General features: G+C 40.6%; 1 protein-coding gene across 2 annotated transcripts in view; it reads left to right on the top strand.

Annotated features, from left to right (window-relative positions):
• The first annotated feature begins 5,628 nt into the window (after positions 1-5,628).
• GJA5 (gap junction protein alpha 5) overlaps positions 5,629-18,725 on the top strand; it is a 38,205-nt gene continuing 25,108 nt past the window's right edge. For both annotated transcript variants that reach the window (XM_044672551.1, XM_044672550.1), the window contains exon 1: positions 5,629-5,791. The gene's annotated coding sequence lies outside the window, so the exon portion shown is untranslated. The remainder of the gene's footprint in view (positions 5,792-18,725) is intronic.

Genomic DNA, 18,725 nt, shown 5'->3' with positions numbered 1-18,725 from the left:
GACTGTCTTTTAAAGCAAAGAAGTGGCGGTGATATGCAACCAAAGAGGGGGTACAGACATTGATGAAATCATTGATTCTTTAAGTTTTTCCTTTACTTGTCATCTCTTAGCTAGAAGTTAAAGAACCCCAATTCTTTTAAACTATTTTTAGTCTTACTTCTCAGGCCCTTTGATAGGAGAGTAAGACATTTATTAAGCACTTACAAAGACCAAGCCCATTGTGCTAAGCACTGGAGATACAAACACAAACAAATAAGGCAAACCCTGTCCTCAAGGAGATTATATTTGAATGGGGAAGACATCTAAAGAGGAGCAGTAAAGACTGAGGGACAAGGGTACCTAAGAGGGGATGAGGAGGAGGAAGGGCAAAGGATCATGTCTAGGTATAAATGAAGTGAAACTGAGCTAGGGTTTTTCCTAAAATGGTAGTACTCAGAAGGAATCTCCAATAAGGAGAGGAGGACCCCAGGGCAGAGTTTTGTTTTTTTTTTTCTCCATAATGGCAATGTGACAGACTAGGATGTATACTCCAAAGGGAATATATGGGTAAGAGTTCTTCTTAGTCTTTTAAAAGTGTGTAATCTAGAACTGAATGCTTCATTCTTAGAACCCAAACCCATGCTGAATATCAAGGTGAAAGGGTGAAGGAGAGAACAAGGCAGAGCCCACTTTTCAGTAAAGGGAAAACAGACAATTCCTAGGGCTATAGTTTAGACCGGGTGGCTACTTCCAGATCTGATACCACTAAGAAAACGCCTTGAGTCCCCCAGAATGAAAATTTCCTTACATTTGTCAGTCTCCTAATCTCAGGCTTGGAGGGAAATAGACTAAAAATAAACCAGACTATTGATGCCTCGGCTAAAGCAGCCTTGGTTTTGGGCCCTGTACAAGATGCCGTCTTAAGTAGAGTGTGGTAACTGGATAGCTGCTTGACTCTCAAGGGCTGGCATGATCTAGAGACTACAAAACTGGACCAGAAAATTATATGACTAAGTTTTATTCCTAGCTCTGTACCAAGTGACATTAAGTTTCCTTATCCTTCTATTTCTCAGTCCACCAGATAAGGTTAGTTATACTTGTCTTTGATTTTACTTTTTCCTTGAGCATAGTTGTATGCACAGAAGAATCTTTTATTTTCTATGGAAAATGGAAAATTCTCCTCTGATATCACAAATGGCCCTATTGGCATTGACTACTCTCTCAGCCCCCAACTTTATGTATTGGCAATCAGACCACTCAGCATTTAGACAGCTCCATCTTAGAGGCTTCTCACCACTGGGGTTACCTCCTTGTTAGAGGCATTGGGACACTTCCATGGGTCCTGAAATTATTTTGTAGAATGACCATTACAGGAAAGAGACATAAAATCACTTTTCTCTGGCTTAGATTTCACTTGACATTTTGAAAGTGGAAGTGGAAGGGTGGAGGGACAACCTGAAGATTTACATTAGTTTTTTAAAAATCAACTGTACATGTACAGGAAGAAAAAGATGTGACTTGATGATAGTCAAGTGAAAAAGGCCTGGAGGTCTTAGTGGACTGTGGACTTAATATCAGATAATGGCATGGCATGGGTCCCAAAATGCTAATGTAATTATTATTTTAAAAAAAAATCAAAACCAGATTTTATGATTTCATTGGTTTAAGAAGTGCTTGGTAAGGAAACTTCCTCTTACCAATACAGAATAGCACCATTTGTGTAACATAGAATTTTTTATGACTAGCCTAGGAGAACAAGGGAAGAGAACAAATATTTATCAAACACGTACATGTGCCAGGCCCTGTGCTAAATACTTTACAAATATCTCATTCACTACCCACAACAACCCTATGAAGTGGATGCTACTATTATTCTCATTTTGTTAGTTAAGGAAACTGAGGCAGACAGAGGCTAAGTGATTTGCCCAGGATCACACAGCTGGTAAGTATTAGGGGCCAAATTTGAGCTAACTCCAGATTCAAAGCTCTGTCTGACCATCTAACTGCCTCAAGACCTAGGGACATTGTTTGGTTAAATGACTTAGCCAGTGTCACACATACATTAAAATGTATATTCCTTGAGGGCAGGAACTGTTTTAGCCTCTGTAGCCTTAGTCTATATCCTGGCACATATAAAACAAGAGGTCTTAATATTTGTCTGAATCCTCCTGGTGAAGTCCATGGACCCCTTTTTAGAATAATGTTTTTTAATATATAAAATAAAACATGTAAGACTGAAAAAGAAACCATCATATAGAAGTCCAATAATTGAAGAATATTTTTAAAAGCAAGTTTATGGTTGCAGTAACCAGTGTGGACCATCAGAGGCAGGTATTGAACCGAGGAGGTCTTCTTGACTCCAAGGCAGCTCTTTACACACAATAATGCCTCTCAATGCAATCTTTGTCTGCATAATACAGTCCTGTTGCATGTACTCTGCTCTAGGCAGATCACACGTGGAACACTCTGGTCAGTTCTGGGGATAAATGAAGAATCATGCAGGAGAGGAGATGAGACATTGCTCCCTCCTCACCCCCCTCGGGAGGATGGGAGAGCACAAAGGGCTTTCCGTACAATATCAGATGAAGTCACTGTAGCTGATGGATTTGCTCTGTTTTCTCTTCATGACAAAGGAAGGCTTGATCTCAGTGGTGTGGGAAGAGTGGATAAGCCCAGTGAAACTATAAAGCATCAATAAAACTTTTTTTTTCAAATTATAAAAGTAGTTGTGTGGGTGGGTAGGTAGCAGCTGAGTAGCTCAGTGGATTGAGAGCCCGGCCTAGAGGACTCAAGTTGCAAAAGATGGGCAGGCGTGAATTGACTGGTAGCTACACTGTTGGAGGGAACTATTCACACTGATGAAATCAGAGTTCCATCCAGAGTATCAGATGATTGATAAACAGAAGCAATTCCAAAAGTAAGTGACCCTAACTCATCCTCCTGGGTTTAAGTCTGGCCTCGGACACTTACTAGCTGTGTGACTGACCCTGGGAAAGTCACTTAGCCCTGTGACTCAAATGAAGCCCCTTTAAAAGAGAGTTCAGTGAGCAGCTTTTCTCTTCTTGTTCATGACTTGGACCTGGAGGAGTGCTGGCTGGGACCCTGAGACCTTGGTGAGATAATTCTTAAATCTCTTCCTTGGAATTACAGTTGGTGAGTATAAAGACTAAATCTTCCTGAATTTCTCTGAAGGAACTCTCTTTTCAAGAGGAACCCTGTGACTGAAGCTTCTGCTCCATTCAGCCCAGCTCTTCAAGCCTTGGGCCTCAGCCTGAGCACTAGTCAGATCTGCTTGGACTAAACTAGGGACAGGAACAAATTATTTAGTGTGTCCGGTTCATTATCTTACCTTATCCACTCTCTAATTTTCTTACTTTCTCTCTTTCTTTTCATTTGTAAATAAACTTCCATAAAAGTCATTTTGACTTGAGGTTATTCTTTAATTGGGGATTGATAATTATTCAATTCCCTGGCGACCAACCAGAACCCCTTTTTACCCCTTACACCTGTTGGCCTCAGTTTCCTTTTCTATAAAATGAGCTGGAGATGCTAATGGCAAACCACTTCAGTTTTTTTGTTTGTTTGTTTTGTTTTTGACAAGAAACCTTCAAATGAGAGTTCAATACTAGTTGCTGAAGGGCTTAGGAACCATTCTCAGGCATGATATGGACTAGAATACCATTGAGGTCTCTCTCCACTCTGGGATTCTATAGTGCACAGAAATAACAATAGGTAGCTAATACTTAAATAGCACTTTAAGGTTCGCCAAACACTTTACATACAAATTTGTATGTGTTTTAGTTGTGCCTGACTCTTTCTGACCCCATTTGAATTTTGCTTGTTTTGGCAAAGATACTAGTGTGGTTGCAGCTCATTTCATAGGTGAGAAAACTGAAGTAAAAGGTGTTCAATGACTTGCCCAGGGTCACATAGCTAGTGTCTTAGGCCAGATTGGAACTTGCAAAAGGTGAGTTTCCTGACTCCAGGGCTGCAATCTTTCCACTGTGCCATCTAATTGCCCTTTGCATACAAATATTATTTAATTTTCACAACAACCCTGAGAGATAGGTGCCATCATTGAAACCATTTTCCAGATGAGGAAGACTAAGGCAGAGAGATAAAGTGACTTGCCCAGGCTTACATAGCAAGTGAGTTCCTGAGGTCTGATTTGAACTCAGGTCTATGTACTTTGTCACCTAGCTGACTCAGTGATAATCATAGTTAACATAAATATAGGACCTTCTGATTTTTTCTAAGGGATGTTTTTGTAAGCTGGACTAAAAATCATGGCAACGGACAATACAGAATGAATTCTTTTGCAGAAGAATGGTCCAACAGGTGAAAAACCAAACTAAACCAATAAATACCCATCAGGATTTTCTGTGCAAAGGGAGGTGAGAGTGAAACCACTGGTTCTGGGAAACAAGACCCCTGGGTTCTATTGCCATTGACACATGGTTTGGTTTTGCTTGTTTAGTCATGTCCTCTCTTTCTCAGTTCCTTCATTTGCCCTCCTGTGACTAATGGCCACTAGAACATCTCATAGGTGACCAAGTCCAAGAAGTAGCAAGTTGTATGGGTGGCATGCAATGAGAAGTCTTCAGGCATACAGTGGAAAGAGCCTTGGATTGGAAGTCAAGAGAGCTAGGGGCTACTTCTGGCTTTGCCACTCCCTCACTCACTATGGAACATTGGATAGGACCCTTCCATCATCCCTTTGTGCCTCGGCTCCTTCAGCTCTGGCAGGACAGAATTGAACTAGCTGCCCTCTAATGGTCTTTCCAGAGCTAACATTTTAGAGTGCTAGAGATCCTCGGTGGCTGGCTTACCTCATTTCAATTGGTGATAACAGCAGAATCAATTAGCGGTATGTATCAAGCACTGGCTCTATCAGTGATCAATGCTTCAGTTAAGGAATTGGAAATACAGAGGGGTGGGAGAAGGAGAAAAAAATCTCCCAATAAATAATGAAACAGAGTCCCTTCTTTAGGGGCAAATGAACCCAGCTTGTATCTTAGAGGCTTAGAAAGGTCCCCTACCTTTCTCTTGGAAAATTAACATTCAATGACAGGCTGATTTTAGGCAGACAGTTGTTGATCCAGTGCCTAGCACATGCTGAATACTTTTAAGACATGGTTTGTTGATTGATTTATTTCATCGACAGCTTCTTCTGTGTCCCTCTCGGCACCTAGCCTGGAGTTTTTCACATAGCAGGTGCCTACTAACAACGGCATATTGAAAGAATGTGTCATTTTCACAAATTGACATGAACAAGGCCAGGAGGGAGATCTTGGGGAGCTTCCAATATTCTTCAAGTATACTTGCAGGGGTCTTGGGTAATAGGGACTAGAGGAAGTTTTAGCCTAAAGGAAAAGCCAGGAAAGCCTTGCCCATGCCCTAAGGGAGGCGTGCACTCTGCTTACACCCAGAGCAGTGCACACTAAGGTCTCAGGGAGGCCAGCTGTCAGAGGCGGGTTCTATCTCCTTCTGGGGAGACTGCAAGAAGGAGAAGCTAGAAGGGGAGGGGAGAATAACTTTTTAAATGAGGAGAAAAGTTTGAGAGAGAGAGAGAGAGAGAGAGAGAGAGAGAGGACAAGAAGGAGAGAGAGACAGAGGGGGGGAAGGGTGGGGGGAGGAAGAGTAGGAAGAAGTGGGAGGAGGGAGAGAAACAGACAGATTAAAAGAGAGGGTCAAAGAGGAATAACAGACAGGAACAAGAACAAAGACCAATTAGAAGCCAGGGAAGAGCGTTTGAGGAGGAAGGAAAAAAATATTAAGAAGAAAACGAAAAATTGAAGAGAGAGAAAACCAGGTAAGAACAAAATTGGCTTGGGGAGGGGGAGAATTATGAGCCATGGGCCAATGGTGAGAGAAATCAATTTCCAAGCTAGGAAGAATTATAAGTGTTCCTAGTATCCATAAAAAAGAATTTCTGTCCCTATCTCTTCTATGCTTAGTTGATTATGATTATTGGTTAATAAAAAGGTGAAAGGATGAGTGGACCAGTGGAGAAATTAACCCTTGTAAGAAGCTCTAGAAATGACAGTGGGAGGCACTTGAAGTTCAAGCCTACCTCTAGCAGATGAGAAGACAAATGAGAGGCACAATCTGAGAAACAGGTTACAGTTCAGATCCAGGGAATTTTAAGCTGAGTGAGAGAGTCTCTTTAGAAAACGTAAAGTCGAGCCTGTTTTACGATGCTTCCTCTAGGCATGGAATCTTTTTTTGAAATGCCTTCCAGAGTATCTATGAAAGTGTTTTGGTTTTTTTCCCCCCTAAGGCATGTTGGATGGTTTAAAAATATTCCCTGCCTAGTTTCCTGCTGTGTATTATGTCCCTGCTTAGCTGCAGCAGCGGGTGAAAAATCAAACCTACCGTTTAGCAGTCAGTGGGAAAGAAACTGAGCAGAACCCAGGCAGAGGAAGCATAAAGCAGCCCCTATTGAAAGTTTCCTTTTCAATTGTGTGCTGTGTAATGCAGGAGGACCTTGGAGGCCATGCCCTATCCCTGAACTTCCTCCTGTTGGTCCATTTCCCCAACCTTGGCTATGTACCAATAACAAAATGAGCTTGGCACCAGGTTTCTTGACGCCCCTAGGACTTCAATAGGAATTTTTAAAAATTAAGGGTCTCTGAAATAGCTGTGTGACCAGGCACAAATCACCTCTTTGGGACTCAGTTTCCTCATCTGTAAAACGAGGTAAGTAGACTAGATAGCCTCTAAATTCCATTCTAGCTCTGACAGTCTATGATTCTGTAATTCTTGAGTCTTTCTGTAAACTTTCTTTTATTTTTGTTCAATTACATAAGAAGATTCTTGAATCTTTACCTCCAGTTGTAACCTTAAGTTCTGCTCCCTGCTCTCCTACCAACTGGGTGACTTTTTTGCCAAGTAATTGTCTTTCTTTGGTCTCCATTCCTTCATCTGCAAAATAAGGAGGATAGACCAAATATCCTCAATATTCCCTTCCCATTCTGATATTTGGTTTATGCTTCTTGGTATATGATGTGGATTCTATTTCTAATTCTTCTAATAACTAGGGCTTTGGACCAGTCTGGTCTCAGTTTCCTAATTTGTGAGTTGAGACGGTTGGACTATATAACCTCTAAGCTCACCTAAGTCTCTAACAGTTTATGATTCTTTTAAAAAACCTTTTTTTTTTTTTTGGCAAACCGTTACCTTCTGATTTAGGATCAAAACTGTGTGTGGGTTCCAAGGTAGAAGAGTGATAAAGATTAAGCAATGGTATTAAGTGACTTGCCTAGGGTCCCACAGCTGGAAAGTGTTTGATGTCAAATTTGAATCCAGGACCTCCTGTCTCAAGGTCTGGCTCTCAATCCACCAAGCCACCTAGATACTTCCACATTCTATGATTCCTGAGTCTTTGCCCTCAATATTTGGCAGGAACTATCGATTTCTGGGCAAAAGATGGAGCACACTAGGTGCTATGACCTATGGTATAGAACATTAGAGAGAAAAATTATAGAATCAGAGAACCTGGACCCAAATCTTATTGCTGATGCTTGGTACTTTTGTGTCTTTGGATAAGTCACTTAACTTCCCTAGGTCTCAGTTTAGTCAACTACAAAATGATGAAGTTGGACTAAGCTCTCTATCTAAGGCCCAGTCCTGGGAGTTTATGAGTTAAAGAAAAAAGACATGAAGCAAGTAGTTTTGTCCCTCAGTGATATTTGTTTCTTTTCTCCTTTGGCACTTGAGACCCACTCCTGGGTTTGAAATTCACGGATGGAAGTACACTTCTAAGACCTTTCTAGAGCAAATACAAGAATCTAGTCCTGGAGGAAGGTCCCTCAGTTTGTATATTAAAATCTAGTCCATCTATAGCTGAGCTCTGAGAGACAAAGTCTTCTATAAGCCTAACAGTCCTATAACAAAATTAATGTAATGGTCCTGTCTCTGGGCAAAGGATTTGGGGGATCTAATTTTGTCTTTTTATATCAGTACAATTGATGAAATCCAGGTGATTCAGTCAAAGATTTATATGTGTGTGTATAAATATATATATATATCATATAAATAAATCCATATAGAAATGAAATGTATACATATGTGTATGTGTATATATCTAGAGCTATCTATATCCAGATAGAACATTCAGACCATTGTATTTTATTTTTTTGGTTTTGCCTTTTAAAATCATGGCAACTACACGTTGACTGATGACCAGATGACCCTTTCTTGAAGATGTTGTAGAGGATGTCTTCCTGATCATGCACACAGTAGATAGGACTTTGGGGGAAGGAGCCCTTGATTTCTTTTCTAGTTCTGAGATTCAGAGATTCCACGAAGGTCTGACCAAAGATCAGGAAGACCCTTTTCTGTTATCTTGGTGCTCTCCAAAAGGAGCCTTTGTTAGACTAGTCTTTCATGGCTAGGTGTACACTCACCCTTTCACCAGCCAGCAGTGATTACCCGACTCCCAAGCCTCTCTAGATCAGAATGAGTCAATGTAGGGTTCAAGGTGGATATTTTTTCTTGATGAAGCCAAGGGAAAAACATATCAGCAGGGTAAAATCTGAGACAATTGCTTAGTAGATCAAGAGCAAACATTGATCTTTTGGGATAGTCACATCAGGCTTTTTGCATTCCCTAAAATTACTTTTAGGGGAAAAAATGAGAATCATTGATAAGCAATGATTGGAACTATATTTATTGTGGGGGAAAGAGGCCTTGGAGGGTAGAGAGACATGATCATTTTGTTCAAATATTTGATGGGTAGACATATGAAAGAGAGATTACACTTATTTGACCTCAGAGGAGAAAATTAGGACCAGTGAGGAAACATTATAGGGAGATAGATTTTAGCACAATTTAAGGTGGGGTGGAGAAATCCTATCAGAGCTGTCCAAAAATGTACTGGTCTGCTTTGATGGATAATGAGCTCTCTGTCATTGGAAGACTTCAAAAATTTGGATGACCATTTGTCAGGGGTGCTATAGACAGGAATCATACTTTGAATAAAGGTTAGACTTGTTGATTTTTAAGGTCCCTTCCAACTCTGACGTTCTATGTATGACTCAGTATATCTTGTTATCCATCCTGTTTGAGAAATGCATCAGCTATTCTAGTTAATTAAATATTCAGATTAATTGAAAACTCTAACCTTCATATACCTTGTGCTACAACCAAAATAGACAACTTGTTACTCCTTGAACATACCTTGGGGTTTCCCACCTTGCTTTCTTTGTTCAAGTTGTATCCTCTGTCTGTAAGTTCCTTTCTTCCATTCCAAATCTATCAATAACCACCCTGCCTCCCTTTTAAGGTCCTCAAGTATCAGTTCCTCAGAGGGAGTGATCCCTCCTTCCTTTGAACTCTATGGCAGTTTATATCTCTTCTCGTTATTGTAGTTCCACATTCTCCCTTGTTTAAGAGTTATTTCTGTTAAATCCCCTTTACTGGATTGTAACAGGCTAAGGACTATGCTTATCCTTCTTAGTATCCTTCATAATGCAAGACACGGGACCTTGGACATCGTAGGCATTCAATAAATATTTGTGGGCTGAATGAATGAATGCCATAGGCATATTAACAAACCAGAGAATTCAAATATAATAAAAACTAAACATTGAACACTAAATCTCTGCTGAACCTAATTAACTTTCTCTTTGATGATTCTGAAGACCCTTCAGGATCTCCCTGTGTTCCAAGATCTTTATCATGAACAGCAAGTATCATTGTATTGTATTTGTGTGATGGTGCTGCTTGAAAGAGATTTCTGATTAACTGAAATTAACTGTTGTTCAGTCATTTTGAGTCTTGTCTGAGTCTTTGTGACCCCATTTGGGGTTTTCTTGGCAAAGATACTAGAGTGGTTTGCCATTTCCTTCTCCAGCTCATTTTACAGATGAGGAACTGAAGCCAACAAGGTTAAGTGACTTACTCAGGGTCGCACAGTTAGTAAGTGTCTGAGGCCAGATTTTAACTTTGGAAGAACAGCCTTGCTGACTCCAGGACCAGTACTCCATCTACTGTGCCATCTAGATGCCATAATAATTATGCACTTTCCTTTCTCCTCTCCTCTCCTCTCCTCTCCTCTCTTCTCCTTTCCTTCCTCTCTTCTTCTTTATCCTCTCCTCTCTCTCCTCTCTGTATTCTAAACTTTAGTCCATTCATAGAGAGATAGCTTTATGCTGTATGGCAGTGCTATCAAACTCAAATAGAAATGGGCCCCACTAAACTGTACGTAAGGATCCCCAAGGGCTATGTATTAGAAGACCACATATTAACATTGTCTATGTTTTATTGTTTTTTAATATTCTTAACTATTTCCGACTTACATTTTAATCAGGTTGGGGATGTTTGGCATCTCTGGTGTAGAGGACGGAACATGGATTTTGGAATCAGAGGACCTAGATTTATTTGCATGTTAGTTTTCTATTCTATCTATTCTACCACCTGTGGAACTTTGGGGAATTCACTGAATACCCCCTATTTCAAGGGGATAAACCTCTATTTCTTTATCTATAAAGGGAGCAGGTGGGACTAGATGATTTCCAAGGTCTCTTCCAGCTCTGTAGCCCATTATATTTAAGATGAAAGGAGGATGATATGGCCTCTAAAATTCTTTCCAGCACTAATGTTGAGTGGTTTTTTTCTTTGTAACCCCCATTATAGACTCACAGATGCATAAAATACTAGAGCTGAGAGAATTCAGACATTAAATAATCTAATCCTTTCATTTTATAAGAAAAGAAACTGAGGCTGCAAATGACTAAGTGACTTGTCCTTGGTTCCACAGCTCGTGTGTCCCTGACTCTGCCCAGTGCTTGACATCAGACACTATTTTCCCTACTTTTCTGAGTTTCAAGTCAGAGACTAGGTTCACACAAACCAGCAGAAGACTCAATGGGTTTATTCTATGGCAAAAATAACTTCCCAAGCAAATAAAAAACTGTCTGTCCCTTCCCAGCTCCCCTCCTTATCTTATTCACTCCTGGAATGAGCAGGTCTCTGCACACCGATTGCCCTCTCTCCCACTCTATATAAGAGTTTCAGTGCCAGCAGCAAAGGTAAGACCATGGGCCCTGTGTTGGCAGCCTTTGGCTGGAGGCAGACAGGAGCTCTGAATGGAGTCTAGGGACTGGAGGAAGAAGGGTTTCTCTCTCTCTCTCTCTTTTTAGCTCTGGAGATCACATTGCTACATGTGGGAGGGCAAAGGGGGTGACAGGTGTCAGTTAAGGAGATGGACTGGTCTGATTAACATTCCCAGGATGCCTCTGAAGTAGGTGGGGATGGCCAGGCTTAGGGTGGAGGGGGGGTCTCCATACAATATGTATATATCTGTTTCTATATCCCTGTTTAGAGCTTGGCCTTGGCCTTGGGGAGACCGCCACTTTTGTCCTTCTAATTGGCCATTTCAGAGAACTGGGGATTAGATGGCCAGGACTCAGTGTGCCAGTAGCTAAGTATATAGTCCTGAGTAGTAGCTTACATGAAACTAGTCACCTTGGCCAGTCAGCAATACTGAGAAGTACAGAGCAGTGGCAAGGTTGGAGAATGGGGAGGGGATCTCACAGTCTCTTGGAGAGTCTCCTGAAGCCTTCTGAGACTTGGTTATATTGTAGACCCTCTTGGGCGTCTACTTGGTTATATTGTAGACCCTCTTGGGGGTCTACAATATAACCAAGTCTCAGAAGGCTTCAGGGAGCCAATGGAAGCAAGGTCCCATATCTGAGGTGGGAATCTCCATGGGAACCATTGAGAAAAAGGGAGTGGAGGATGTCCAGGTTTGGTCCTGGGTCCCAGGATCCTTTGCCCCACAAAAAACAACAATAACAATAACAACAACAAAAAAGATCTTTGACTACAGAAAAGAATTTGAAGAAACACTCTCGATGGTGGAGGGGGTTGGGGGGACTGGAGTGGGGTGGGGTTGGTAGGATGTCCAACACTCATCTGTTTCACCTATGGCACAAGGAGCTGTTTGCCAAGAGGAGAGGTGCTTCATTTCAACACTTAGTTTCAGCACTCCGGAGGAAGGAAACTGCCTTCCTGCCCAAAGGAAACTGCCTTCCTGCCCATTGTCAGAAGCCCCAGGATCCTGGTGAATGACAATCTATGGCTCTTTTATGAGCCAATCATTTCTTCTCCAATAGCAAATAATTGACAAAAGAAACTGACCACATGGGATATTATCTTCCTTTACAGGGCAAACTGAGGACAATTCAAATGACCAAACTGGCTTTGTTCCTCTAGGCTGTTTTGAGATTTCACTGTCAGGGTTCTCCCACAGTGAGGTCCAAGCATTAAGTATGTTGAGGGGAAGGGACTATTTACTTCTAGGCAATTTCTCCTAGGAAAATGGAAATCTGGAGCCTTTCAAGCTGGGAGTCAGAAAACTTGAGCCTTCATTTTGGTTTCATAATAAGAATTTTATTGTTTAATCATGTTTGACTCTTCATAAGTCCATTTGGAGTTTTCCTGGCAAAGATACTTAGAGTGGTTTGCCATTTCCTTCTCCAGCTCATTTTTTACAGATAAGGAAATGGAGGCGAACAGATTTAAGTGACTTGTCCAGGGACAGACAGCTAATAAGTATCTGAGCTTAGATTTGAACTCAGGTCTTCCTGACTCTTAGCGCAGAACTTTTTCCACTGTGCCACCTAGCTGACCTTCATAATAAGAATAGCTGAAAGCCTTTATTTATAAATAAGTTTAGAAATACAATTTATTCTACTTACAAAATGAATACCCTCATATCACCTTTGTAGGAAAAATTTTGTTGCAGAAGACAGACATTAACTCTTTGTAGAAGAGACACTAACTCTTTGTAGGGACCCTGGAAGGCCATGGATGAGAGCAGGTTGGCCTAAGGAAGAGCTCACCTGAAGTGTGACAATTGGGGGGGGGGGGGGAGGAAGTCTGCTATCTGGTAGCTTCTTATTTATAAGTGTTTGCAAAATATCAAGCAGCAATCCTAGGAGGTAGGTGGTATTATCATCCTCATTTTACAGATAAAGAGACTAAAGTTCAAAGGTTAAAAATTTGCCCCAAATGGTCCTATCCTAAAAGAAAAAAATTATCAGCAAATTGGGGTAAGATAAGGAATCTAAAAGGAGTCTGATCAACAGCAAGAATGTGCCACTTCCTCCACATTGTTCTCCAGAGTGGTAACACCTAAAGGTTCAGGAAAAGTTGTCCTGTTTTGCATTGTCCTGCTTATTCATTCAGTGGTTTTCCACATTCATACTTGAAGAAAATGTTAACTTTTAGTTAAAGATTAGTAAGAAAATGACGGTGTAATATTGTTTACCCACTCAAGCTCGTAGGTTCCCTGAAATCTATCCATGGATGTCGAGTTCAGAACTCCTGCCCCAGATGATATAGTACATGAGCTGAGTCTTAGAGAAAGCCAGGATTTGGAGACGTGGAGATGAGGGATCCCAGAAATAGTACACAGCCTGTCACTAAGGCAGAGACAGGATGCTGACTTCAGGCAAAAGCAAATCGGCCAGAAAGGCTTGATGGTAGAACTTGTGAGACTAGGAATGTGCAGAGTAGCCTGGAAGGGAATCCTGCTGCACCCTAATTTCTGCCTTTGTTCTTGGACAGATTTGGACATCAATAGAACATGAAGTCAGACATGGAACCTAGAAGGGAGCAGAAAACAATATCCCAACCTAGTGAGCTTATCATCTAAAAAGGGAAGGAGAGTCTTTCTATATATGAATTCTAGGCAACAGAGTCACAGATCTGGAAGAGGCTGAGAATCCTCACCATTGGGGACCCAACTTTAGTTAATACTCTGAATAGCGCATTCAGAGATGGTAAGCCAAAAAAGGCGTGAGCTAAAAAGGAAACACTCCAAATCCAACAGGAGATTAGTGGAAATAGTCAGGGAATGTGGATTCTTTGTATGGTTTTGTTGGCCACTCAGTGCAAACAGGGGAGACTTGTGATGTACCATAACCATTCGTGTATTTGCCCACTGTGTTTGTTTTTTCCTCCCTCTCTTATGTTTTGGACAGAAAACCCAGAATTCCCCTGTCATTGGAGTCATAACTTTGTGATTATCGGTACCTGGCCCATGTTTTACAAAACGTGGCCAGAACAAGAGGTATGAAATACCCTCAAATCAACTTTTTAAGAAAAATTCTGTTGCAGAGGACAGGGGAGACACCAACTTTTTGTAGGTCTATTGGGATGCCATGAATGGAAGCAGGATTAGCCTAGGGAAGAGCTCACCTGAAGTGTGACAGTTCAGGGAAGGAAGTCTGCCATCTGGCAGCTTCTTATTTTAATTACTTATTCTTGCTAACTGGGGACAAAGTCTCTAGTGGTGAAAGAAAGGTAAGACCCTAGTTACCCCAACCCTACCCAAGTTCTGTGCTGCATAATTTTTCCTGTAAAAACAATTTTTATCTTTGTCACAAAAGATAGATAGATAGACAGGCAGGCAGACAAACAACTGGGACAGTGCATTAAATCTTTACTACGCAGAATACAAAGCAAGTAAGCTAAACAGTTCCTACTCTCAAGGAGCTTACATTCTATTGGGGAAGTCACAAAGGAGAGGGTGAAAGGGCAGAGGAGAGGAATATACAACATGGTTTTTGAGGTAGAGACCTGGCTTCCCAGAAGATGAGATGACATCGCTTCTTGGCCTTTTGGCTAAAATCAAGTGCAGACGAGATGAAACCTCATCTGTTAATAACCTGGATGATTCCAGAGATGGAATCTAAGTTTTGGTTGGGGAAAAAGTGTAAATGATCCAGAAGTCATTAAGTTAAATGATCAAATAAAAGATGCAGTTGATTACTTCAGACTCCTTGAAATCTATTCATGAACCACAGCTTAAGAACCCTTGCCTTTGGGGCAGCTAGGTAGCTCAGTGGATTGAGAGCCAGGCCTAGAGATTGGAGGTCCTAGGTTCAAATCTGGCCTCAGACACTTCCCAGCTGTGTGACCCTGGGCAAGTCCCTTGACCCTCATTGCCTACTCTTATCACTCTTCTGCCTTGGAGCCAATACTCAGTATTGACTCTAAGACAGATGGTAAGGGTTTAAAAAAAAAAAAAGAACCCTTGCCTTAAATGAAAGAACTATCATTCATTTCTCAATTATCTCCCTTTCTTAGTCTTTATCTATAAATGCATATGCATCAGTAACCTCCCTTAAAGCATTCTTTTATTCTAAGACAAGGATTGCAGAAAGATGGAGGAAATGTGAGGAGAATTTGAGTCTGATCGATTTTGTTATTAATTGCCATATAACCCTACATCAATCACTGATCTTTACTAAGTAGGAGTGAGATGCACAACAGTGAGTAAAGGTTGGTGGGCATGACTCTGGACCAAGACCCAGGTACTTGCATAATTCTTTCTTGTTTCTCTGTTTGTAAAGAAAAAGTATCAGTGATAAAAAGAGAAACATTAAAGTAAACATAGTAGATATGAGATGAAACAATTATAAATATGCTTAGAGCTTTATTAGAAAGCTTTTTCATGTCACAGGATTACTGTGTATGTGAGATTGTCTTTAGGCACTATGGTAATGGAAACGGCACTCTACAATGTTACTAATGATCTCTCTTTTTAAATTAAATTAAAAAAAAAACTTTTCAAATGAAGATCCTCCATCTTTCCTTCCCATTGACTCCCCCCACCTTGAGAAAGCGAAAACAAAACAAAACAAACAACCCAGTTACAAGCATGTATAATTAAGCAAAACAAAGTTTTGCATTGGCTATGTCAAAAAAAAGAAAAGAAAATCTCAATCTCTGCTGATGATCTCTTATTTGCCAAACCCAATGCCCTTTTCTCAGTCCCTTTCATTCTTAATCTCTCAGAAACATTTTACACTGTCAATCATCCCTTTCTCCTAGACACTTCTCCCTGGGATTCCATGACATTGTTCTTTCCTGGTTCTCCTCCAACCTGTCTGGATGCTTCTTGGTCTCCTTTGTTTTACCATCATCTAGGGACCACCTTGGTGTGTGTAAAGTGTACTCTGAACCCCATCCTGGGTTCTCTTCTTTTTGTGATCTTACCAACTACCATTGGTTTAACTCTCCTCTTTGCATAGATGACACATGGATCCAAATATCCAGTCCTAGTTTCTCTCCTGAACTTCAGTTCCACACCACCAATTGGAAGTGTCATAAATATCTTAAATTCTCAGTATCCAAAACAGAAATCATTCTCTTTCTCTCTCTTCCAAATCCTACCCTCTTCCTTGTTTCCCTGTATCTATTAAGAGCACCATCATCCTGTCAGTCACTCCAATTTACAACCTTGGAGCAATTCTTAATTCTTCTTTGTCCCTGACCCCCTCACAGTCAATTTGTTGCCACATCTTGCAGATTCTACTTCCACAATACATCTTGCATCTGCCCATTTCTGTTCTCTCACATAACCATCACCAACCGATTTCAAGACCTTTATCATTTCTTGCCTCGATGATTTCAGTGACCTCTCAGTGTCTCCTCACTCTTATCTATTTTCTGCAGAGCTACCAAAATCACATTCTTGAGAACACAAATCTGGCTGTCACAGCCTCAATTCTGAAAGTCTGTGACCTAAAATGTCAGAAAAATCATTACAAGTGAGAGTTGGTCCTCTATTTGGAGGTGAGAAGGGAAAGGAATTTCCCCCAAAAAATGAACTATGGTGTGTGGTATGTGGAATGAAAGGAATGATCCGGTCTTTGGTTATATACTAATCTTACGACTGCTTGAAATTGTTTCCTTTGGAACTACAGGCTCACAAAAAGATAACACAGATTAATGTATGGAGGAACACTGGACTAGGAAATAAGAAACTTGCATCTTATTTCTGGCTTTATTCAAGGAGCAATAGAAGCAATGACAAAGAAATTAAGTAAATAATCTCTAGTTTCGTGTTCATTGTACATAGGTATAGTTCCCCATGCTCTATTCCACCCCTGATCCATCTTGAAGATTTCAGACCAATTCCTCTATATATCCCACTAAGGGTTTTACTTTGTCCAAAGCCTTTCCTAATATGCCCTGTTTAGTGCTCTACTACTCTGGAGCGGTGGATAGAGCCTGGCTTAGAATCAGGCAGACTCATCTTCATGAGTTCAAATCAAGCCTCAGACACTTAATAGCCTTATGACCCTGGGCAAGCTACTTGATCCTTTTTGCCTCCGTTTCCTCAACTGGAAAATAAGCTGGAGAAAGAACTGATAAACCACTCCAGTATCTCTGCCAAGAAACCTCCAAAATGGGGTCATGACTGAACAATAATACTCAACTTTGCATGGTCACCAAGTATGCATTTTATATCTATTTATTTTCGTACTTTTTTTTCAGTAAGAAGTAAGCTCCTACAAGTAATGAGGTGAAGGCTAAATTTGTTTAAAACATAAATGATTAATTTATAACTGATGATGTTATATCATCAAACTATGGTTTATTATCACACCACTGAAGAAGAGATAGGAAGTTGATCAGTTTCAGAGTTTGAGGAATTCAGTTGGAGTAGAATCTCAAATTTTTCATTTTTGTCTTTGTATCTCCAACATCTAGCATGGTGCCTAATCAACCATCAACCAGCCAATCAAGGCTTTTATTATTAAGAGGCGTACTATGTGCCAGGTAGAAGTGGCCATGGTACAATGCAGTTAATCTCAACACCAAGAAGATTTGAGGTCAAATGTTACCTCTGATACATATTGGTTGTACCATCTAAGGCAAGTCACTTAATTTCTTTGTACTCTAGCCAATTTATTAAGATTATAAATTGTAGGAAAGCTACTGATCTGCATTGGTCCAGGGAGTTTTCTCCCTTAGGGATTCCCTATATCAGTGAAATCAGAGATCCATTTTCTTATCCACTGTGGATTAGACTTTGCAGATACACACAAAAAAAGTAAGAAAGTCTCTGCCCTCAAAGAACCCAAATTCTGCTTGATACCAAATATTCATAAATAAGTAAATACAGGATATATGCAAAATTAATATACTGTGGTGGGGGAAAGAGGGATAGAACTAATGATGGGCCTCTTAGGAAAGATTTCTTGAAGGAAGTGAGACTTGATGAGCCATGAAGAGAGCCAAAAGTTTCAGGAGACAGCTAGATGACACAATGGATAGAGCACTTAGCTGGGAGTTACCATAGACCTGAGTTCAAATCCTGTCTCAGATATTTCCAAGCAGGCAAGTCACTTAACCTCTCTTTGTCTCAGATTCCTTAACTGTAAAAAAAGAGGAACAGCATCTACTTTACAGGGTTGTTGTGAATCTCTGATAAGGTAATATTTGTCAAGTATAGTGCCTGGCATGTAATAGAAGCTATATAAATGGAGAGAAGAAAAGGCAGAAGATTTCAGCTGTGGGAGAAGCTGCTGCAAAGCATGGATTTGGAAGATAGAATACTGTGACCAAGGAACAGCAAGGAGGTCAAATTATTTGGGGCATAGTATATGTAAGAGGATATGTAATAATCCAGGAAAGATGGACTAGAGCTAGGTTATAAAGGAATTAAAACATAAGACAGAAGTGTTTAAATTTATCCTAAAGATAATGGGGAGTTATGGAAGCTTCTTGAGCAGGAGAGTGATATATCAGACCTGAAATTTAGGAATATTCCCTTGGAAATTATGTGGAAAACATATTGTAGGGAGAAGCTAGGTGGATCAGTGGATAGAGAGCCAGGTCTGGAGACAGGAGGTCATGAGTTCAAATATGAGCTCATATATTCCTAGTGTGTGTGTGATCTTGGGCAAGTCTCTTAATCCTCACTACCTAGTCCTTACCACTCT

Source organism: Gracilinanus agilis, chromosome 4, assembly GCF_016433145.1.
Source record: "Gracilinanus agilis isolate LMUSP501 chromosome 4, AgileGrace, whole genome shotgun sequence".
Taxonomy (NCBI): domain Eukaryota; kingdom Metazoa; phylum Chordata; class Mammalia; order Didelphimorphia; family Didelphidae; genus Gracilinanus; species Gracilinanus agilis.
The sequence above is the reverse complement of the archived record's forward strand: the minus strand, read 5'-3'. Positions and strand labels throughout refer to the sequence as shown.